We start from the raw sequence: 23,899 nt of genomic DNA on the forward strand, positions 1-23,899 counted from the left end.
GGGGGGGTCATCTTTTACCTTTCTTTACATCCCCAGCTCTTTGTGGCACATAGTAGGTGTACAATCAATGCTGTTTGATTTGAGTGAACCCATATGTGCTTCCAAGGGTTAGGGCAGGTGGTGCATAAAAGTGAAGCCTTTTCATGATTGTGGAAGTCAGCCTTAGAAGTGACAATGTGACATGCTGGCTGCAGTGATGCCTGGGTTGTGTGTCCCCAGCAGAGATGTCCGAGATGCATGCCCCCCCATGTTTGTGGTACCAAGCTGGGAGGGTGTGGAGGTGGGTTGGAGAATGGCCCATTTAAATGGGCCAGCAGCCTTCCTGTGAGGGGAGATCGCTGTCTGTAGGCACGGAGACTCAGTCCATAGTCTCCCAGGCACAAAGAAGTTTGCATTCTGCCTGCATTATCAGGGGTTTAGGTCCTCTTAAGCCACATCCATGAAGGCTCAGATCTCGAGGCACTGAGGGCTCCTTGGCTTCAGGCTTCTTGTAGGACAGTGGCCTTTATGCCTCCCAAACTGGCACACCTACAGACTCGGGCTTGACTTGCTGTTTGTTGATTGTCCAGACTTAAGAAAGTGGCAGAGAAATGCAAATAGAGCCTCTTAAACTTGAAAGGGCATCTTGTGTTTTTCACAAGCCAGTTGTCATGCATTTCCCAGTACACTCTAGACCATAGGTTACAGACAAGCAGGTGATCTGCATAAGTGGAGAGAATTTCCACACTGGGACTTCTACATACCAATCATTGCACAGTCACTTTATTATTTTTCTTGTCGGTGTAAGGCCACACAGTTGAAAGTACTTGCTGAATTCTTGTGCAGTACAAACCCCAGAAGATATCTGGAATAATAGCAGGAGACTCACAGTAGCCCGGTCTGATGGGTCGGAGGATGATGTGGGCCCCTGGGGTAACTATGTCCATTTCACAGCAGAAGAGACTGAGACTGAGAGAGATTCTATAACTTGTCCATGGTCACATAGCAGGTAACATTGAACCCCAGTTCTCTTTAGTACATGCCCAGAGGTCTCTCCACTGTGTCACAGAGGCTGTCTTTCCTGGAACAGAGAAAATATCTGGGGAATTCTGCTCATGGATGGAACATTTTGCTGCAATATTTTTTCTAGAAAACATCTGGAAGTGGTGGCTACTTTTAATTCTGAGGGAAAATTAAGTAAAAGTAGTAGGAATGTGATCTGCTCTGAGGCTTCTACCATTTAACCATGTTACATCTTTACATACACACACGTGCACTCAGACACGCACGAATGAAGCGTCTTTGATCCAGGATTATTACCATGGCGTTAAGACTAAAGAACAATTGCTCGCTGACATCTCTGGAAGAAAATGTGGAGTTTTCATCTTTTTTTTTTTAAGTTGCCAAAGAAAAGCACATTTGTGTGCTACTTGTGTTAGTGTGTATGGACAAAAAGAGTGTTTCCCGTGCCTTGGTACAAAAAAAGACAGTCACAGGGGGAGGAGACAAGGACGGACAGGGGGAGGAGACAAGGACGGGCAGGGGCAGTTGGCCCGGGCTCCTAGGCTCAAGCATCAGGCTGTCCAAACACCATTTTGGGGTAACAGCCCAAAGACTGTCCTGTCAGATGGAATGAGGGGAAAGGTACTGGGCCTGGCCGGGGAGGAGAGGGCTTGGGCCCGACAAGCAGCCTTTCCTGTTTCTTTCAACTCTGATGTTTCAGTTCCATTTGTCTCATTGCAGCAAGGATTATTTGATGTGATGTTATTACTACATTCCAAGCTTTGTGTATGATACTTGGAAAACAAAGACAAAAGTGAAAACAGGCCCTGCCCTCAAGGAACTTCCAGTCTGCTGGGGGTGGGATGGGGAAAACGACATGTACATGAATGAGTGAATATGGGGGGGAAGGGTTTTTTTTAATGGAACTGTGATTTTATCAGTGTAAGGACCTCCCTGTGAGAAACATCTAACAGTGTTGACAACTGGTAGTCTTCTAAAGCTGCCTTTGCCCAGGTCACAGTCAGTATGTGTGAATGGTAGTACTTGAACTCAGGTCTTCCTGACTCTGTGGGCAGCTCTCTATCCACTACACCAATCAATCAAGTACTTATTAAGTGCCTACTGGGAATTTTGACTTTATATAAAATGTCTACAAAGCAAATCCAGATTAATTTTGGATTGAAACTAAGTGACTGGGGTATGGACACCATCAAGAGGGTGGGTGCCCCAGGGAGAGAAGTCCAAGCCAGACCTCCAAGCCAAGGCTCTATGTATCACACCATGCTGGACTCCATGTTGGCTGACACATTTATCACTGACGTTGGGCCTTTACATGCCTTAACTCTGTGAAAGTGTCAGTATGAGACTGTATGAGCAAGGCATGGGAGCGGAACTGAATTACGCCATGGAATTGGAGAGAATTGTGAATGAAGTTCTAGGGGAGAAAGGCCCCTCTCAACGTTTCAAGGCCCTTCTCTTGATCTCTTGTCTGGAGGTGTCTCATAGATAGACTTTAAAATGAGGCATACTTCTTTGTTACTTTCTAGTCTACCTACTCTGGAGAAAGATAGAATAGTAAAAAATTTTCTTTGCCCTTTTTGTTTGTTTTTCCTCTGGATTTGTAATTAGGATTAGGATAAGGAATCTCCAATGAAGAAGTTCCTTCTAATGCAGGTTAGCACCTTTTCTATAGCTAGGGTCACTTTAAGAGGTTAAGGGACTTGCCCAAGGACATGTAGCCAGGCACTGGAGAAGTGTAGCCTGAGCCCACGTTATTGTGACCGAGGAAGGCTTTCCATCCAGGCTGCCTCTGCTTTATGCTGTCAAGCCTGGCGATTAGCCAGTCTTGGGAATCATTATGTAAATGTTCAGGTGTCAGATAGGAGTATTTTTGGAAGCTCAGAGAAAGTATAACTTGGCATCCCAGTTATTTTTGTACTTAATGAAAAATGTTGATTAAACTGTTTGCTGTAGAAATTTTTATAAACAATTTCAAAATTTATCATCAGGGTGGGGGATGCCATGGTCCCTAATGCACCAGGACTGGTACAACAGCATGGAGAAGAAGTGACCTTGGTCACCTGGACTGATATTTAGAAAGCAGATGCCCCTTGAGAAGTTGTGGAAATAGAGCAATAAATCAGAGCCTGAAAGATCCTGCTGAGAAATGTCTGGTGCAGGCCCCTGGTAGCTAGGGGGCAGGAGAAGACTGGAATTGCAGTTGATCGGTTTAGCTGCTAAAAGCATTTTTATTCCTTGTGGTGTATAGCAGTCTGCTTTTAAGGGTAGTTACCAAGGCTTGTGAACTCCTGATGTAGGTTCAGGTCTGGAGAGACCCTTGAAATCATCCAGAGACAATGAGACGGGGCTAAGGAAGGAGTTAAGGGGAGAGTGGGGACACCCCCATTTATTCCATCTGATACAGCATCAATTGTAGTTGCAGAGTGATAAAATACAAAGAAAAAAAGATAAATAAAAAGGGGATGAGAAAGAGGAGTTGAACTTAGTTCAAAGACTTCGCTTGGGATGTTAGCATGACACTTGCATTTGACTGTGGATTCTATCAGTGTGTTAGTTAACAAGCATCTATTCAGTCCCTGGTATACAAAGATGTCTCCAAGGAATCTGTACCTATTGGAGGAGACGTCACACATCTGTATATGTAATCCTCTAGGGGCTGTTACGTCAGATTAATGGAAGGAGGATGACAAGGTAAAGATTCAAAGACACAGAAATTCTCTGTCTTTGGAAGTTTGGGTATGAGACACGTCAAGGCTCTCGATTATGGCCCCAGTCAGAGCAAAAACTCTCTCCTGTAGACTGGGAGCTTGCCCCGTGAAAGGTCACTGCCTGCTATGTGTGCCCAGAGCCATGTGGAAGGCCCTTGGCATGAACAGAGGACACAAGGAAGTGTAAAGGCCAGGGATAGGCACTGGCGTCAATGGGGAATAAGAATGGCGCAGGCAGGGGCCATCTTGGTCAGAATGAAAGACCTCACCTAGAAACCAGAGGCCATTCCCCCCTGCTGAAGTGAGGTGGGGGAAAGGAATGAAGAGGCCTCTTGTTTCCTCAATGCTACGACTCCTGAGTTAGAACTCATAAGAAACAGAGATCCCTGTGAAAGGTGGGGGTCTCTTCAGAAAAGCTTCTGAAATTTGTTAAATTCCCAGCTAAAGGGTTCTCATATACCATGTACCTACTATGTACAAACCATCACCCTGAAGCACTGGGGGAAAAGAAGACCAAAGTGAAGGGAAATAAATCTTGGCCTCAAGGAGCTTCCATTCTCTGGGAGCAGCGGTGGAGGTGGGAACGGATGTAGACAGAGATGTGTGCATAGGGACGTGTGTATGCACATATACATATGTGTGCATGTAGATATGCATCTGTAATGTGGCTATAAGTCCATTCATGTTCAAATCTCCATATTTGTACAGTACTCTCTTGGCGACACCTATCACTGGCATGGCCAAGTCAGAACAACCTATACAACCTACACACATAAATGCAAAGTAATTTTAGGATAGGGGAGGACATCAGGGATTCCATGTGAAGTCTGGAGACCAGGGCTTCCTAAGGCCCAAGGGAGTCAGGAAGTGGTTCCTGCAGGATGTATAGCTTGAGCTGAGCCAGAAAGGGAGGTTTTTTGTGAAGAGAACCTTTTAGGCCTGAGGCACAGCCTGAGCAAAGACCCGGAGAAGGGAGATGATGTGTTGTAGAATTCTGAGGCTGCAGTCATGTGGAATTCCTGCCCTGGCCCATATTCGCTGTGGTGGCAGTGACTTTCAAGGGAGAGATGGCTCAGCCAGTGGCCTTTCAGTGAAGACACTGCTATTGATTTTTCTTCCTTCAAGAGTATGGGCACTTGCCCTGTACATGACCCTTGGAACTTATTCATTCCCTTTCCCATGGTGGGACTTTGGTCCATGTCCTATAAATCTTCCAGTGCTCCCACTCTAGGCTTCTTCCCATTCTTTGCTTGTTTTTGAATGTTAAAAGCATATATCCCACTAAGGGAAAAACTAGGCTCAATTCTTTGATCTCTTTCGGATACTGACCTGGTAATGAGTATTGCTGGGTCAAAGAAGACACACAGTTCTGTAACCCTTTGGACATAGTTTCAAATTGCTCTCCAGGATGGTTGGATCAGTTCATAACTCTACCAATAGAACATTGTCTCCCAGTTTTCCCACATCCCCTCCAACATTTATCATTTTCCTTTTCTCTAATGCTAGCCAATATGATGGGTGTGAAGTGCAACCTCAGAGTTATTTTAATTTGAATTTCTTTAATCTATAAGGATTTAGAGCATTTTTTTCATATGACTACAGATAGGTTTAATTTATCCTTCTAAAAACTGCCTGTTTATATCTTGTGACTACTTGTCAATTGGGGAATGACCTGTATTCTTATAATACTCAGCTCTCTCTCTCTCTCTCTCTCTCTCTCTTTCATATTTTCTATAATAGCAAGAAAAAGAAAGCTAACATGTCAATTAGACTAGTAGTTTTTCTAATATTGAACCAGCCCTGAAATCCCAGTATAATTCCTACCTAGTCCTAGTGTATTATCTTTCTGATATATTGCTATAATCTCCTTGCTAATAATTTATTTAAAATTTTTACATTGATATTCATTAGAGAAATTGTTCTATAGTTTTCTTTCTCTATTTTTTCACCCCTTAACTTAATTTATTTTTTAAAGCATCCCCTCATAGTCAAATTAGACCCATGCCCTCTGTCTATGTACTTCCTCTTACTGTCTAAATAAAGAAGAAAAATTCTTAGGAGTTACAAGTCTCATCTTGCCATGTAGGGTATATAACCATATTATACCCTTTATTATTTCTCTTTTCTATTTACCTTTTTTTTCTTCTCTTGAGACTTATGTTTGAAAGTCAGATTTTCTAATCAGTTCTGGTCTTTTCTTCAGGAATATTTGAAAATCCTCAATTTCATTAAATATCCACTTTCCTCCCACAAAGGATTATACTCGGTTTTCCTGCATAGGTGTTTCTTACTTGTAATCCTAGCTCCTTTGCCTTTTGGAATATCATACTCTAAGCCCATTGATCCATGCATGTAGAAGGTGCTAAATCTTGTATCATCCTGACTGTTGCTTAATGATATTCGAATTGTTTCTTTCTGGATGCTTGCAGTATTTTCCCGTTGACCTAGAAGATCTGGATTTTATTATATTCTTGGGATTTCCATATTTCATTCTGGTATCTCTTTTAGGTGGTGATAAGTTAATTCTTTCAGTTTCTTTTTTATCCTCTTTTTCTAGGACATCAGGGCAGTTTTACTTGATACTTTTGTGAAATAAAATATCAAGGAACTTTTTTTGATCATGCCTTTCAGGTAGTCCATTAATTCTTAAATTATGTCTCCTGGATTTATTTTACAGGTCATTCGTTTTATCCAATGATATATTTAACATTTTCTTGTATTTTTTTCACTGTTTTGATTTTGTTTCATTGTTTCTTGATGTTGCATGGAGTCATTAGTTTCTATTTGCCCAATTCTAATTTTTAAGTAATTATTTTATTCAGTGAGTTTTTGTACCACCTTTTCCATTTAGCTGACTCAACTTTTAAGGAATTCTTTTCTTTGGTGTATTTTTTTTTGTACCTCTTTTAACATTTGGGCTATTTTTAAGGTGGTGTTTTCATTATTTTTGGTTCCTCTTCTACCAATCTGTTGACTCTTTCCTTCATCACTTTAATTTCTTCCCCCCCCCTTTCCCCCCTACTTCTCTTCTTTGATTTTAAAATCCTTTTTGACGGGTGGCTAGGTGATGCACTGAATAGAGCAGCAACCCTGGAGTCAGGAAGACCTGAGTTCAAATTTGACCTCAGACACTTAACACTTACTAGCCATGTGACCTTGAGCCAGTCATTGAACCCCAATTGCCTTTGCCTTTCCCCCTCTAAAAAGCAAAAAACAATAAAAAAAATAAATGCTTTTTGAGTTCTTCCAGGGTCTGACACCAACCCACATTTATCTTTGAGGTTTTGCATGTAGATGCTTTGATCTCATTGTCTTCTTCTGAGTTTATGTTTTCATCTTCCCTGTCACTGCAGTAGCTTTCTATGGTCAGTTTTTTTTTTTGTTGTTGTTGTTTGTTTTTTTTGGATGGTTTCTCATGTTTCCAATCTTTTTCCTGACTTCTAATTTTATGTTAAAATTTGGCTTTGCTCCTGGTGTGGTTGGGACACCATTCTAAGTTACTGCTCTTTTCAAAGGTGGTTCTGGGGGGTGGGGATGGGGGAGGAGTCTGTAAGTTTCAGTTCCCCAAAGTTGTATAATTTAAAGAGACATGTGGTCAGGTCTCTCCTCACTTGTGCTGTGCTCTCTGAGTGACCACAAGCACTCTCTTCCACTCTTGAACTGTGCTTCTGCTAATTTTCTCCCTCATTCTGTGACTGTGATCTAGAACCATGAGTGGGCAATGCAACTGGGTCCTGTACTGAAGCCAGCAAAGGATCTCTTGTAATTTCCTTTTGACCAGTTGTCAGACCTCCTCACCATCTGTGGGTTGAGAGCTCTAGAATCCACTGCTGCCATTTCAGTGGTCACTAACACCTGCTGCTGGCTTTTGCCTGCCATGTCCTGCCACTGGCTGCCTGGTACAGAGGCATGGGGCCTTGCTGCTGGCTTGTGCCAGGGCTCAGGGGATGATGCCTTGCCAGGGGCAGCCTGCACTGGACTGCACTCCGCTCTCCTGCCACTGACACATACTTTGCCTGCTGACCTTGTAAGTTGTCTTAGGCTGTAAAGTTGTTGGCTCTGCCACTCCCAGGCTCATTTTGAGGCATTATTTTAATGTTGCTTGAAGAGGAATTTGGGAGGGTTCAGGTGGTTCCCTGTCTTTACTCTGTCATCTTGGCTCCACTTTCCATTCTTTTAGTATTTTTCAGGTACTGGTGGAGCCCTTGAGTTGTCCACCCTCTTTCCTCATTCATTCTATGCAACCTTCCCATGTCCATTTCTAACCAAATACCTGTATCTTGTGTATCGCTTCTCATCGATGAGTTCTAATTGGTAAGATGCCAGGGTCGAACTGTGCCCATCATGTGGCTTTCTCTTGACCTTTGGGCTACCAACCATCTTGGCTCTCCCACAAGTTCAGTAGAATACACACTTGTAAATCATCAGTGGGAGGAGAAGGATGATTGGAAGATGTGCTTTGATATTAGGGAGCAGTATCCCTCAAAGCACTGCCTACTGTCTCTGGTGCCATCTTTCTTATCCTGTTCCTGTTCAGTTCTGGGGCTATACATTATCTGTACCATTGTATACTGATGTAAATATGTTAGCATGAAATAATTAAATTTATTTATTAATCCAAGTGTTTATTAAGCTCCCAATATCCAAGGGATCCCCTAACCCTGCCCCTAGTTCCATCAATGTAATATTATTTGATTAATTATATTGTAACATGGATATTTACTGTAGGTCTTCAAAATTTGGTAACTGTTCTTAAAGCATCTTGGAACAGAACAAGTCAGAAGGGTTGGTTGGTCAGATTGTAGCCACTGTTTAAAACCTCATAGCATTCTAATGTATTTTATTTTTAATAGAAGTAGGCATATATATCCCTAAATCTTTGAGCTGTTCCATCCATGAACAGTCAAAGATATCTAGAACTGTAGGAGATGGTAAAGAGGGTGGGGGCATGGTTGGTATAGTGGAAGCTGTATGGAAGTATGGGGACCTAAGTTTGAATCCCAACTCTGTCATTTGCTGTCTATCTGATCTTGGGCAAGTCATTCACTTTCTTTGGGCCTTAATTTCCCCATCTGTAAAATGTGAAGGGATTAGACCCGATGACTTTTAGTTGAATGCCCTTGTGTGATCTAAACTCATCTAGTCCTAGGGTCATAGAAACAATCTGGAAAGGGATTTAGAAGTCATCCAGTCCAAACCCACCATTGTGAAGATGAGGGAATGGAGGCCCAGGGATCTTAAATGACTTGTCCTCACTCACACAGGTTACAGACATGAGAGCCAAGATTGAACCTAGGTCCTCTGATTCTGGATACAAAGCTCTTTTCACTGGCCACACAACTTCAAGCACCTTCATCTTAGAAGTGAAGGAAAATGAACTCCTGGGGTTGTGGAATTAATAAGTGATAGAACCAAACCTAGAACCCAGGGCTCCTGCCTCTAGTCCAGAGCACCATTCAGTACCCTTGATGGTTCTGAGGTCAATAGGGTTACAAATTGAATGGAAACATTTAACCAGCTGGTTAATGGAAATGATATAGGGGGAGATAACAAAATAACTCTTTATGTTGTGCTTGTTTTTCCTGTTTGTAGCTAGGAAAACTTCCTCCTCAGGTTCATCCAGAAGTAACATATATTCTAGTTCCGGTGAAGATATGTCTGAAATGGGGGATGGGAGAGCCTACAGTGAGCAAAGCCAAGAAGAAACTCACCAAGAAAACTCATACTTCAGGGAGATGGATGAAGAGGACAAGGTTGAAGAATATCTCCTTTCCCAGGGTGTCATGGATGGAAAAGAAGTTGAGTCAAAAAGGATGGACCCCGAGGGAATTTGTGAAGACCAAGAGACAGAATGTCATTCTTCCTTCAAAAACACAGCCACAAAGAGTGCAAGTGAATGGTGCAGAGATCAGGCTTCAGGGGAAGGGAAGGAAGAGGATGAAGATGCTCGGCTGCCTTTGGCCAAGACCGCCAAAGAGATGCCTGGTACAATGGCAAGGCTTTCTAAGGCTGATGAAGGTGGTGGTGAGTATAGTCACTGAATGAGCTGAGATTTTCCTCATGCACGGAAGTTGATCGTGGCCACTCCCTTTTGTAAGAGCATGGGAAATGCACTTGCAACAGCACTAAAGACATAAGATTGTTATTTCCTGTTTGCCTCTGTGCCACATAAATTGTATTGTGTACTTGGGGTTGCTGTCTTCTTTTGGTGTGTTCTCCTAAGTGCTCCAGTCCCACTGGACGTGCCCTTGAAGGCGTTGGCAGTAACTGACAGAGTGATTGCCTCTCTACAGAGAGAGAATGCAGTAGGTGCAGGTTCAGAGGTCAAAACAGCTTAATGGCTTTTCTAGGTAATAGCACAACCCACACATGCTCCCAGTTCCTGAAGAATTCCTATTCCAGTCTGACATTTGGTTCCAAATATGACGATTCATGTGGACATGACCCTTTATCCATAGGAAGTATCAGTTTTGGAAGGAGAAGTTTTTGTGTATAATACTAAAAATATCTCACCCAAGGGTACAGGAGACATCTGTGAGTTTAAATGGCTTTATCCCTACTTTATAGAGGATGACAAACAACATGGTCCAATGAAGAGAAAGCAGGACCCCGATCAGACAATTTAAATTCCTGCCTCTGTACCCACTGGCTTTGTGATCATGGCCAAGTCACATGCCTTTCAATGCTGAAAACAATTCTCTGAGACTATATGGCAAGAGGGGTGCCAATCTTTATTGGAAGATGGAATTTACTTACTGGGAATTCCCTACATCAATGAAACCTTAACAAACAAGCAGATGAGGGAATGAGTGAGATTGAATGACTAGGACTTAGAACCAATATTTGGCAGAGTCAGGACTTGTACCCACATCTTCTGAGGATATTCCTATGACAAAAGCCAAGGCTCCTCTAGGATATAGTTCAACAAATATGTACTAAGACTTTCCTAAGTTTAAGGCATGTCAGGGCACTAAATGTTGATTGGGTTTCTCATCTCAGGGACTGTCTCTTGAGTATAGGTTATGACACATTCTATCGGGGAAAGATGAAAAATGGCCATTGGACTCCCGTCTCCATTCTCCATTATCTCTAGCTTGGAGAGATTAGACTACTTGAGGATCTAGTTTTCTTCATCACATAGGAAGATAGGTGTTGGGATCATGACTGAGGGGGACAAGAGGGAATCAAGTTGTTCCCCATCTGTTCTGCTATAGATTTGAACATCTGCGTGCCCTAGCAAAGGAGGCAGCACACTCTCTAGTTTTTTTTAATTCAGTTAAAAGGAACAGACCCAGCATATCAATAAAATCAACATCTTTCTTCAGAGTTTCATAATATCTGAGTCAACAGTATCATAAACTTAATTTTAGAAATCTGCTTTTAAAAGGAGCTAAGCTTTTCAGTAACTTTGACTTAATTGCTGAGTTTAATTGCATCTGTTTGGATGATTCAGCAGATTTATTAAATTAGGTAAGCTTTGACTTAAATAAGGTGGACGTGTTAATTGATATAGAAAACACGTCTTGATACTTTGATTTCCATTCTAGAAAGCTAGATTCTTTTGCCTAGATTTAGATATTGTAATGAATCTATATGCTCGTTATATAATCACAAATAGTATATGGTATACACATATAATTGACATATTGACAATATAGGCATACATATCCATATAACAAAAAAAGCATAGATGGTATTATGAAGACAATGGATAGGATAGCCAGTCAGTTTGTCTCTGGCCATATATCCCAGAGGTATGTATTAGGTTCTTTTAGGATTCATAAAACTATATTGATTTGTTCTTTTCTTCCTGCCACACTGGGAAAACATGGGGTCTTGACTCAATGATAAATACGTTGCTTTTTCTAATTTGGCTGGCAGCTCACCATTCAAGTCTCACTTGCACTGAAGAACACGATTTGCTGCTGTGTATATTAATCAGAGTCCTTTTCCCGGGCTCCATCTTGTCCTTCTCCCCAATTACCCCCACACTGCTGGTGCCTCTTCTTGGCATTGCTCTCCACTTACATTATAGATGTCTTGTATGTACGTTACTTTGTATATTTTCACCTCGTTAGAAGATCAGCTCCTTGAGGACATTTTTTTCTTTGTATATTCCCAGCACTCGGCACCTGGCCCATAGCATGTGCTTAATAAATGCGTATTGACTGACAAGTATGCCAGCCACTGATTTTTTTTTATGTTGATGAGTTTATGTATTGCCTTCATTTCTCATTCCCTTTAGCATGTGACTGTGAGCCTTCCCTTGTAACAAAGATTTTAAGAGAATACAAAACAACTCAGGAAAAAAGAAGTAGCAGTAACCCCATGTGACAGAATATATGACTCAATACCTCCATACACTATTTCAGGAAAGCCCTAGCCACCATTTTTATTTTCCTCTTTGCTTTCCAAACTTCTTTTCCAAACCCTTCCCCCCCGCCCATCTTTATCCTTTCTATATTTTTTTTCCTTCTTTCTCTCCTCCTTGATAGAGTCATTTCAACTCTCTGCCATTGTTCCTGGATAGGATGTGTCAATCTTCTCCCCTATAGCTTCATTTACTATCCAGTACATCCCTGATCAGGGTGCCTCTTTCTGGTTCTATGTGTGCCATCTCCCCATCAGAATGTCAGCTCCTTGTAATCAAGGACTATCTTTGCCTTTCTATTTGTATCTTTAACTCTTAACATACATCTTGCCACACAGGGAGTTCTTAATAAATTACTGACATTTTACTCATTCATTCATTCGCCGTAATCCCCCATTTCTGCAATGAAGGAAGAAAAGTGCATTTCCACATCTATTCTCCAGAGCCAAGGTTGGTCATAATTAGAAAACATTAAATTTTGTTTTATTGACCTATAGTTACCGTTTATATTGTTTTCCTCATTTTTGTCTCCACTCAGCAACAGCAGTTCATATATCTTCTCATGTTTCTTTGACTTCCTCATATTCATCATTTCTCATGGTTCCATAATATTGTATTTCCATTCCCACACTACAGTTTGTTTAAACTCTCTTTAAAGAGGTGAGTATATAGAGTGGCAGGGGTCATATGACCACTGGAAATAAGAAATATCATATCTGTCATATGTGTTCACCTCCATTTAAAACCCTTGTAATGAACACATAAGCAAACCATGGAGATGATTGCAATTTATATCTATTATGGAAGGTAACAGTCTACAAGGAACTTTCAAAGGTTCTTCCAAGCAAACAAATATATTCATAACTTCACTGCAAAAGTTAGCAGAGGGGGGAGGACAGTAAAAATTAGGATGGGAAATATAAAGTACCAGATGTTAATGATAGTATTCATGTAGTTCTTTAAGGTCTGGGGTCAACCTTCAGAGATTCTCTGAACTTGGGGTGTGTCCATCTTTGGAGGATCAGGCCAAATCTTGCTCCATTGACCTGAAGAACCAAGGTTTCACCTCCATGCCACAGAGGAGAGGGATATGGATGGAAAAACTGAGAAATGACAAGAGAATGTAATCTCTTTGAGAGCAGGGGATTTGGGGGTGGTGGTATTTGTATCCCTAAGACATACATAGCACAGTATTTAGCACGTAATAAGTGCTTCTTAACCAATGGGCTGGGGTGACCCCATAAGTTGGTGCAATTATAATCATGCAGTTTTAAAATACGTGGATGAGACAAAGAGCCAAGAGGCCCCTTGGTGGTCCATTTTAGAGAGGACAAACTGAGGGGCAGAGAGGATGTGGCAACTTGGCCATGAGCGCTCACTAATTCATCTGTGAACCTCTGACCAGCAGTCCAGTGTTCTTTCCATTAGCCCATATAATATGTATCATATTTACACAGCATTTCAATATCTGTGAGGTTGCTTTACACATATTACCTCATTCTGTCTTCACACAACCTTGGCAGGGAGGGAATATTATTATCCCCATTTTACAGATGAAATTAAAGCAGATAAAGGTAAATGACTTGCCCAGGGTCACACAGCTAGTATGTGTCTGAGTATGGATTTGAACTTAAGAAGACGAGTCTTCCTGACTCCATGGTCAGTGCTCTGTGCACCCCTGGCTGTCCCAAGCACTTTCCTATGTGGCTATGGGATAGGCTGTTTAGATCTCATACAGGTACCTGAGAGAAAACAACCCGATCAAAATGATGGGCCAATTCATCCAATCTCCATGTCTGTCTAGGACTATGTCTGTATCTCAATGTGCATAGCTATCTTCTATCTGTGTATGTGTATATCTAAGCATGTGCACCTGTGTGAATATGCACACACACGGACAGGTGATGCATATATCACTGTAGCTCATACGTGTATTTTGTGAACATGACATGTTTGTGCATATATGGAGGGACGGATGCATGTGTGCATTAATGTGCATAGGTAGGTAGCCTTACTGCAGTTTATGCTTAAGAAGATTTTTTGGGAAACCTCCCTCTGGATGTTTGTATGTATCATGTAAGTAGGCTTATACCCATTCATATAAACATTTGTATTCATGCACATACATGTATGCACCTGCCCACAAACATGTATGTTGTAGTCGATATAATTTTATGATATTTCATTTTGGAAAAAGTAGAGAAAAGATTCAAGATGATGAAAAAGTTGCTAGTCTTTTCATAGAGTTGCATTATTTGACTCTTTTTCAAATTTCATTTGCTTTAAAATTTTCATTTGAAACAAAGCAGAGGGGCAGCTAGGTGGTGCCATGAGTAGAGCACTGGCCCTGGAGCCATGAGGACCTGAGTTCGGATACTGCCTCAGCCACTTAACACAAACACGCAAAAACTAGCCATGTGACCTTGGACAAGTTAGTTAACCCCAATTGCCCTCCAAAAAAGCAAAAAATAAAAATAAAAAAAAAAAAACAAAGCAGAGATTCTGCTCGGCCTGTCAGTGCAGCTTGGCGAAGCTGAATCTTCAGCCTGCAGCTCAAACAGCTCATGTTCCAACACCAGCTATGACAGCCTGTTGGGCCTGGCTTCAGGACAATCCGACTGGACACACTTCCTGGCTGAATCACCCTGGGCAGGTCACTTAACCTCCGTCTGCCTTCCTTTTCTTATCTGTCCTGAAGGGATAGCACTTAACTCCAGGGGGTGCTATTAAATGTTCAACTGTGGCTCTGGGGGCAGGGCACACATGCACATATCTGTATCACAAAAAAGCGTAGATGGACTTCAGTTTTCCTGGTTTTAATTAAAGTTAGCAACTTAACTTTCCTGAGGGTTGACACTAATCATGTCATAGTGGAGTACTGGGAAGACAATTGATTGGTCACAGAAAACACACACACACACACACACACACACACACACACACACTCCCCAAAGCCAGGGAAGTCCAGTAGAGGTAGCAAGAAAACATAAGCTTAAAATAAGATTTTGAATTAATATCAAATTTAAACTTTTTTGTTTTCTTCTCAATTGCATGTAACATTTCTTAAATATTTTAAAAATATTTAAATTCTTTCCTCCTCCTTCCCCTCCTCCATCATTGAGAAGGTAAGCAATTTGATATAGGTTATACATGTGAAGTCATGCCAGATACATTTCCTCATTCGCCATATTGCAAAAAAGCAAACACACACAGACAAAAAGAAGGCAAATGAAGAAACCTGTCCAAGTGTGTTTCATGCTGCGCTCATACCCCATCAGTTCTTTCTCTGGAGGTGGATGGCATTTTTCATCAAAGTCCTTTGGAATTGTCTTAGATCATTGCATTGCTGAGAAGAGCCAAGTCTGTCATTGATCATCCTAGTGTTGCTGTTACTGTGTACAATGTTCTCCTGATTCTGATCATTTCACTCTGCATCAGTTCACATAAGCCATCCCAGGTTTTTCTGAAAAGATGCTGCTTATCATTTCTTACAACACAGTCCTTCACAATCATATACTAAAACTTGTTCTGTTATTAACCAACTGATGGGCATCCCATCAATTTCCAATTCTTTGCCACCACAAAAAAGAGGTGCTATAATTATTTTTTGTTCAATTAGGTCATTTTCCTTTTCCTTTGATCTCTTTGGGATACAGATGTGGCAATGGTACTGTTGGGTCAGAGGGTATGCCCAATTTCATTGTCCTTTGGGCATAGTGCCTAATTGCTCTCCAGAGTGGTTAGAATAGTTCACAACTCTACTAACAGTGCATTAGTGTCCCATTTTTTTCCCACGTCCCCTCCAACATTTATCATTTTTCTTTTCTGTCATGTTAGCCAATCTGAAAGGTGGCAGATAGTACCTCAGAGTTGTTTTAATTTGCATTTTTCTAATTAAGGATACTTTAGAACAGTTTTTCATATGACTATAGATAGTTTTGATTTCTTCTGAAAACTGTTCCCTATCCTTTGGCCATTTATCAAGTGAAAAGTGACTCCAATTGTTATAAATTTGAGAAATGAAGCTTTTATCAGAGAGATTTGCTATAAATTTTCTCTCCAGTTTCTTTCCTTCTAATTTTGTTTGGACAAATTTAAAAAATTTATTATAATCAAAATAATCCACTTCACATTCTGTAAAGCTCTTTATCTCTTGTTTGGTCATAAATTCTTCCCTTTTCCAGAGGTCCGATAGGTAAAATTTTTCATGATACACTAATCTGCTTATCATATTACTCTTTATGTCTCAATCATGTACACATTTTGACCTTATCTTGGTATACCATGTGAGATGTTGGTCTATACATAGTTTCTGCCAAATTGATTTCCACTTTCCCCAGCAATTCCTTGTCATACAGTGAGCTCTTTTCCCAAAAGCTAAGAACTTTGGGTTTATTAAACATATATTATTGTTGTTCAGTCATTTCAATGGTGTCTGACTCTTCATGACCACATTTAGGGTTTTCTTGGCAAAGATACAGGATTGGTTTGCCATTTCCTTCTCCAGTTCATTTGACAGATGAGGAACCTGAGGCCAATGGGATTAAGTGACTTGCCCGGGGTCATACGGGTAATAAGTGTCTGAGACCAGTTTTGAATTTAGGAATAATAGTAGTCCTCCTGCTTCCAGTCCAGGCACTCTATGCACTGTGCCACCTAGCTGCCCTTAGGTCACAATGGTCATTTACTACTTTGTATTTTGTACCCAATTTATCCCATTTATCAGCGCTATTTCTTCATACCAGATTATTTAGATGATTACTGCTTTGAAACAGAGTTTTGACATCTGATATTCCTGGGGTTTTAAACTATAATTCTCAGAAGAAGAATATCCCTCTTAGGGGCAGCCTTGAGCTTACCCTTGGTTCTTTCCTCTTCCAAAACAATGGCTCCTTCCTGCAGGAGCATTTTTGGGCTCTCCATTAAGGGAGCATTCTTGGCCTTGATATTTTCTTTGATCCATTTCTGAGTAAGCATATGTCAAGAGGGGATTGGTGGAGATATGGGATATCTATACCATCTATATCATATATATATATATGTATATATATATATATAATATGTCTGAAAAGGAAGAGACACGAAGTGTTGAGAGCGCAGGACATATAGAACGCCAAGGACACATGGACACCAAGCAATGACTCGGCATTTAGGAGCCTGAAGGAGGACCAAGGAAGGGCTTATCGCAATCAGCATCATTTCCAGTCAATTCACTGTAACAGACATTTATGACGTGTCTTCTATGAGTAAGACACTGGGCTGGACAATGGGATTAGCAGGAGTTCCCATCTCTCAGGGTGTGGACTTGGCTTTTTCATTTTTTCTTTGGATCTGCACTGCCCGCCACAGTGCCACCCCCCAAAGAGTGGAGATTTAGAAATAATACAGTCCTTACTTTCTAGTAGTTTATAGTCAAATAGGCATATAGATTGGGTTTTCATCCATCAAGTCTGAATATCTTCTGTTTATCCACAATGATATCTATATAAATAAGCATTTTATAAGATAGAATGTGATCCTGACAAAGAAGAGGTACAGACAATGTAGCAAAAAATCGAGAAGGGAGATAATTACTTTCTGCTGGGAGAATCACAAAATAATCCCTTGAAGAGTGCCCTTCAAACTGTTCCTGGAGAGGAAAGCATTTTCCCAGGGAGAGATAGAAAAGAGTGTTCTGGACTTAGAGGATGGCCTTTGGGAATGCACCAAGGCCAGCAAATTCCAGAGAAAGTCAGGGAACAGCTGTTTGCAAGAGAGCACTACAGGTGAGTATTGAAGTGAGGAGGAGGAAGATAAACTGGAGCCTACCTGATTAGGCCAGGTCTTAAGTTCAGGAGCTTGTATTTTATTCTAGGCCACAGAGTGGATAGAATATTGGGCTTGGAATAAGGAGGATTCCTGCTCGTGAGATCAAATCCAGCCTCAGACACTTAGTAACTATGTGACCCTGGGTAAATCACTTACCTCTGTTTGCCTCAGTTTCCTTGCCTGCCAAATGAACTCCAGTGTAAATCTACCCCAATATCTCTGCCAAGAAAACCCCAAATGAGATCACAAAGAATCAGACGTGACTGAAGAAAAGCAAATATTGCTATACTTTCTTATCCCTCAGAATAAAATAAGGAAAAACGGAAACTTTCCTTATCTGACTTCTAAAAATCAAGCAGTGGAGAATTGTACTCTAAGGTACAATTATGAAAATTCTTTGAACTTCATCAACCTTTACTCTTGTCCCTGGTCACAACTTTGCCTTCAGAAAGGGAGGGGAGGTTCATGTGCCTTGTTTCTTTTCAGCTGAGCTGGCCAGATTTCATGTTAAAAACCTGCCTTGAGAGTGCAGCTAGTCACAGGAGAGTAATGGGTGGCCTCATTCTACTCTGTGTACACATTATTTTAATACAAGAAAATCATATTGACCCAAATATTAAATAATGAAGGAAGAGAAAGAAGTAAAAGCAGAATGAGGAGAGAGAGAACTGGAAAAAGCCCAGAAAGGGGTGAGGGAGAAGCGGCGTACTCCAGTTGGGCATGCAACATCATTAGCATCATGACCATGACCAACGTCATCTCATCTTCAGATATGTGTTCAAATTTAGTAATCTTTAAGGCTGCATAAATGTGTCTTGGTAATATAAACCAATGTGTTATTATTATAAGAGTAGGGTTGAAACCACATTAAGCACATGGGAATACATCTCTATCAACCAATGAACCAAAAGACCTTAGACCAAGAATGGGGAAAAGATGAAAGCTATTTGGTGAAGTGAGGTGATTCCAGATAGGAATTCTTTTCTTCTAGGCTGGGAAATTTGGTTATGCCTTCGACATCATCTACAGATTATCAAGCAGGATGGGAAAAAGTCTTTTCCAGACATTGGAATATGGCTTTCTAGTACATCACCAAAAAGGAATTTCCCTGGAGAAGAGAGAAGGAGGAGAGGTCTCTGCTTCAGCTGCAGCCTTGACCAGGTTTTACTCTCTTCCTCCCACCGCCTTGGCTAGAACATGGACATCCAGCTTCAAAGGGTCTGAAGTACTTTGGACTTTCCCATCTTCTCATCAGTGTTCTTGCAGTTTCCATGGAGCTGCTGCTGGCAATCTCTGCATCACTAGGAGCTGAAGAATTCCTGAACTCACAGCTCTGAAAGGAGCCCAGAAAAAAGATGACACCATGCCCAAAGGGATTGACCTGATTACCCCACAAATGAGAGGAAGGAACTTGCAGCAGCCAGGACCTTTGTTGTCCCTTTGCCATGTGTGCTCACCATGTTCAAGCCCATTTTGCTCTGTGAGAGTGTGGGATAGACTTTTGGGGGCTGTTTTGTACCAACTGTGCCATCTTTCTAAAAAGACCCCTAAATCTGGGTGACTGATGAGCTGCAGGATAGGGGGGTGGCCCAGTGGTGGGGGCTCGAGCCAGTGGCATCAGAGAATCCCACTGACACATCAAGGGGTCCTTGGAACCCTAAAGAGTGGATTGAACACAGCTCTGGAGCCTCCATGTCCATGGAAGTAGGATAAGGATGACTCAGAACTTCCATGAACCACACTGCTGTTAATAATCACGGATGGTTCTTGATAACTAAGACATGCTAGTTTATGTCAATGACCTTTGTTAAGCTCTGGTGGGTGTTGGTGCCTTCTTCTGGGGTTACCTTCCATCTGCTCTGTATGCATGTTGGGTTTCCATGTTGTCTCCCCCAGGGGAACGTGACCCACTAGAGGACAGGGGGTGTCTCCTGCCTTCCTTTGTGTTTCCAGTACTTGGCACACTGTCTTGTGCAGAGTGAGCATTTAATGAATACTTGTTGACTGACTGACTGACAAAGACAAAAATGAAAAAGCTTCTGTCTATTATCAGTCACAAAACTTTCTTCATCACTCGCCATGTGGCAGACATTGTGATGGGAACAAACACAAAGACAAAAGAGAATCAGCCACTGTTCTCTAGTTCTCACTGGGTCAGGGTAGTGGCTTCTTATAAAAAGCGGTTCTTGGATGGAGCCTTAAAAGAGGTGAAGGGTTCTGTGCTGCGGAGTTGAGGAGGCCGTGCCCTCGAAGCCTGGAGCATGAACAGTGCAAAGGCATGGATGTGGAGAATGGTTTCTTCTGCATGAGAACAAGGGCAAAAACATGAAGCAGCATCTGCCATTTCTGAGTAGCCACCCACCAAAAAAACCCAAACCCACCGAGGGCTCAGTGGCGTCCTGGGATTTCAAAGGCAAAAGGAGGATGTTGTGATTTACACATTTCACTTGGGAACCACTTGGGAGAAAGAGGTCTATTGCACTGTGATCATCAGAGCACCCAGCATTTCTCGCATCCTTTGCCCTGGGTCACCACTTGAATGCCAGCCGGGTTCATTGGCTTCTCTGCCTGGTACTGTGCACACCCCACTGCACTCCTTGTGGGCAGGCACCATGTCTTCACCATTCTTTGTGCTCCCAACACCTGGCCCAGCCATGGCACATAGTAGGCACTTTAATGTATTCGTGTTGTCCTGACAGACAAACCAGAGGCATTCTACCAGCCAATTAGTACTTTCTACTCAAACTGTGTATTCTGTGTGGTGTCTCTTTCTGCCTCCCCAGCCTAGTACCCTGGAGCGAGTCATACTACAATGTAACCTCTCCTTAACTCTCCCCTGCAACTACCTCCAGCAGTCTCTGGGTGGAGGGGGAGAGCAGTGGGGCAGGCATGTCGCCATAGGAGGGAATGGGGCTCCATAAGGTTTAAGATGATGAGAAGAAGGGCACTTTGGGCTTTGCAAAATCCTTGTCATAGGTTATCTTGATTGTCACAAGAATCCTGTGGGGGAGGGGGTATCTCTTTTTTTACAGATTAAGAAACTGAGGGTAGGGGTGGCCAGGTGGCTCAGCGAGTAAGAGCACCGGTTCCTGTGTCGGGATGACCTGGGGATCAAATCTTGGCTTGGATACTTAGCACCACACCCAGAAATAACTGGCCATGTAACCTTCAGCAAGTTACTTAACCCCAATTGCTTTAAAAAAAAAAAAAAGAAACCGAGGGTAAGGAAGTAAGGAGCTTTCCAGAGTCACCCAGCTAGTAAGTGAGTGAGGCAGGAGGCAGGGTGCCAACTCCAAGGCCTGAACTCTTAGGCACTTCATGGGGAGCCAAGGCAGGAAGAGGAGAGCTGCTCAGTTGATGGAGCATGTTAAGGTTGGTGAGATGCTTTAGATTTGGAGTCAAGACCCGGGCTCACATCAAAGCCTTCAATCACCCATTAGACGTTCTGGGCACACGATTCTGGGCAAATCACCTCATCTCTCTGGGTCTCAGTTTCCCCATTTGTAAGATGAGAGGTTTGCACTTGATGGCTCCCCTCTCCCCCCAAACTACTGGCAGATATGTGATCTAGGATTGCTTTCAGTGAGCTTTGAGAAATCGCAGAGAATGGGAGGGGACGGATGTGTGGAGCATTGGCAGGCACCGTGCTAAGTGCTTCACTTTTTTTCACTTAACCCTGTTTGCCTCAGTTTCCTTATCTGTAAAATGAGCTGCAGAAGGCAATGATAAATCTCTTGGTGTATTTGCCAAAAAGAAACCCAAATGGGATCATGAAGAGTCAGGTACAACCGGAACAACTGAACAACGACACACTTGTTTGGTGGTCTCCTTGTAGAGTCATGAAGTTGCCACAGTTCATCACATACAATCTGTCCTCGATTCCCCTTAATGCACTGCCACAGGCTGATCGTGTGTGTGGGTGGCGGATGGGGAGAGTAGGGGGAAGCCCGATGCCAATGACCCGGAATCCCTGAATCCTGCATTCCCTTGATGTTTTCTCTTGGACTCCTAAGGCATAACCAAGTTTCCTCAGGCATACTGAACATTCTTCATGTGTGACACACATCACTTCTGATTTCAATTACCATTGGGTCTAGACATTTTCACACTTAGTTGGAATGACTGTGATTGATTTTGATTTTACGGGAGACATTCCTATGGATCAGGGTGTGGAATTTTATTACCTTCTCTACCATGCTTCTTCCCAACCTGCCCACTCTACCCCCAGATTCCTTTTATGTATCATCTTCTCCCATTAGAAAGTAAGCTCCTTGAGGGCAGGAGCTGTCTTTCATTTGGCTGATATTTGTTTTCCTCTTTGTATTTGTTTGCCTTAGATGCTTTCTAGCTATGTAATTCTGGGCAAGTCATATAACCTCTGTCTGCATCACTTTCTTCATCATAAAATAAGTATAATAATAGCACCTAATCATGAGTTTGTCACGAGGAGAAAATGGCCTAAAATTTGTAGGATTTGAAAGCTCTATATAAATGCTTCACAAAGTCATGGAGATTGAATGAGATTCCCCCCAAATGGAAGGAAAGAACTTCCAACAGCCAGGCATTTTGTGCTGCCCCTTTGCCTCACAATGTGATCCTTGAATTTGAGTCGACTTTCCTCTCGTCTTTGTATGAACTGAGGGGAGAACGTCACCAATTTTAGGGGAGTATTTGGCACCAGCTCTTCTTAGAGCTCTTCCTTTAGTAAATACCATTTTCTTAGAGTTACCTAGTTTGGCGACTAGTTAATAATAAATAACCAGAGTGCAAAGTACCTTGGTCAGAATATGTGAACTATAGCATTAAAACAAACAAGCAAAGCCCTGTAATCAGTAAGCACTGACCCTAGAGCTTTGGGAGATCTGGTAGCCATGTTCGGGGGACCCAACTTATTGTGGGAGTGGAGCGTCTATATTTCTACACTGTATAGATTTATATGTCTAGATATTATCTACCTTAGTAGAATGTAATCTCTTTGAGGGAAGGGACTGTTTCACTTCTATCATTGGAATGCTAGGACTTGGCACAGTTCCTGGTATATAGATAAGCCCCTAAGAAACGCAGAAAGACTGCTTTAAACTTTCAGCCTTCTCTGGGATGTGAAACTTGCCCCAGCCTATACTTGTCTTCAACTTATACCCAGGAAGCCCAAGCTTACCTGGGCATCTTGCCACTTTCTCTGCCATTATCCTTGTCCCCCTTCTCTCTACCTCAAGTACAATGGCCTTCCATAAACCATGCCCCCACTCTGTGTGGGAGCTGATCTGCTCAGTTTGGGAATGCTGTCCTGAGGCTGAATTGTCCTGATGGGGGGATTTAGTGAGGACAACTCCCCTGGCCCCAGGTTGTGATTCCCATCCTTTCCAGTTATTCACCAGGACACCCAGACATCTGCCTGTGATCTCACATCTTGGATCTGTGTCCCTTCTCTTCTCACCTCTGGAATGTTCCTTCTGGGGATGGTAATCAATCCAGTGCTGTTAGTGACCACTAGAAAGGGAGGAGAGTCGAGGATCCAATGGCTCCGCTCCCCAGGATTGGTGCTGTCCACACCAAAGCTCCCTTTCCTGGACCCCAGTACTCTCCATCCTTCATCTCCACCATTAGAAGATCAATTCAGTGAGAGTAGGGACTTTTTTCACTTTGGAATTTTTATTCTCTGTGGCTTTAAACTTCCTGGCACATAGTATGCTTGTAGTAAATGCATGACTCCGTTTTCTTTTTTCCTCATGGGAGTTATTTATGACTGCATCGTTAGAACTTCCAGAAAGCCCCATCCTTTCGGATCTGATTTGTTGAATTTAGACTATGTGATCTTATAAATTCCCTTCAATTCAACAAGTCCTTGTGAGTCACCTATCTTTTCTTGAAACTCAGAAACGTATCCTCCCAAAGTCTCAGATGTGTGTTAGTAGCTAGCAGAAGAGATGTGAGCATTTATATATTTATCTCTATCTCTATCCATCCATCCATCCATCCATCCATCCATCCATCCATCCATCCATCCATC

At 42.2% G+C, this 23,899-nt stretch overlaps 1 protein-coding gene across 1 annotated transcript in view; it reads left to right on the forward strand.

Moving 5' to 3' along the window:
* Positions 1 to 23,899, forward strand: part of LOC138164734 (glutamate-rich protein 3-like) — a 130,199-nt gene that overhangs the window by 97,915 nt on the left and 8,385 nt on the right. The window lies entirely within an intron of this gene.

This window comes from Petaurus breviceps, unplaced genomic scaffold (genome assembly GCF_028583685.1).
Source record: "Petaurus breviceps papuanus isolate PSGF00001 unplaced genomic scaffold, PetGlider_PUasm1.0 207, whole genome shotgun sequence".
NCBI classification, from domain to species: domain Eukaryota; kingdom Metazoa; phylum Chordata; class Mammalia; order Diprotodontia; family Petauridae; genus Petaurus; species Petaurus breviceps.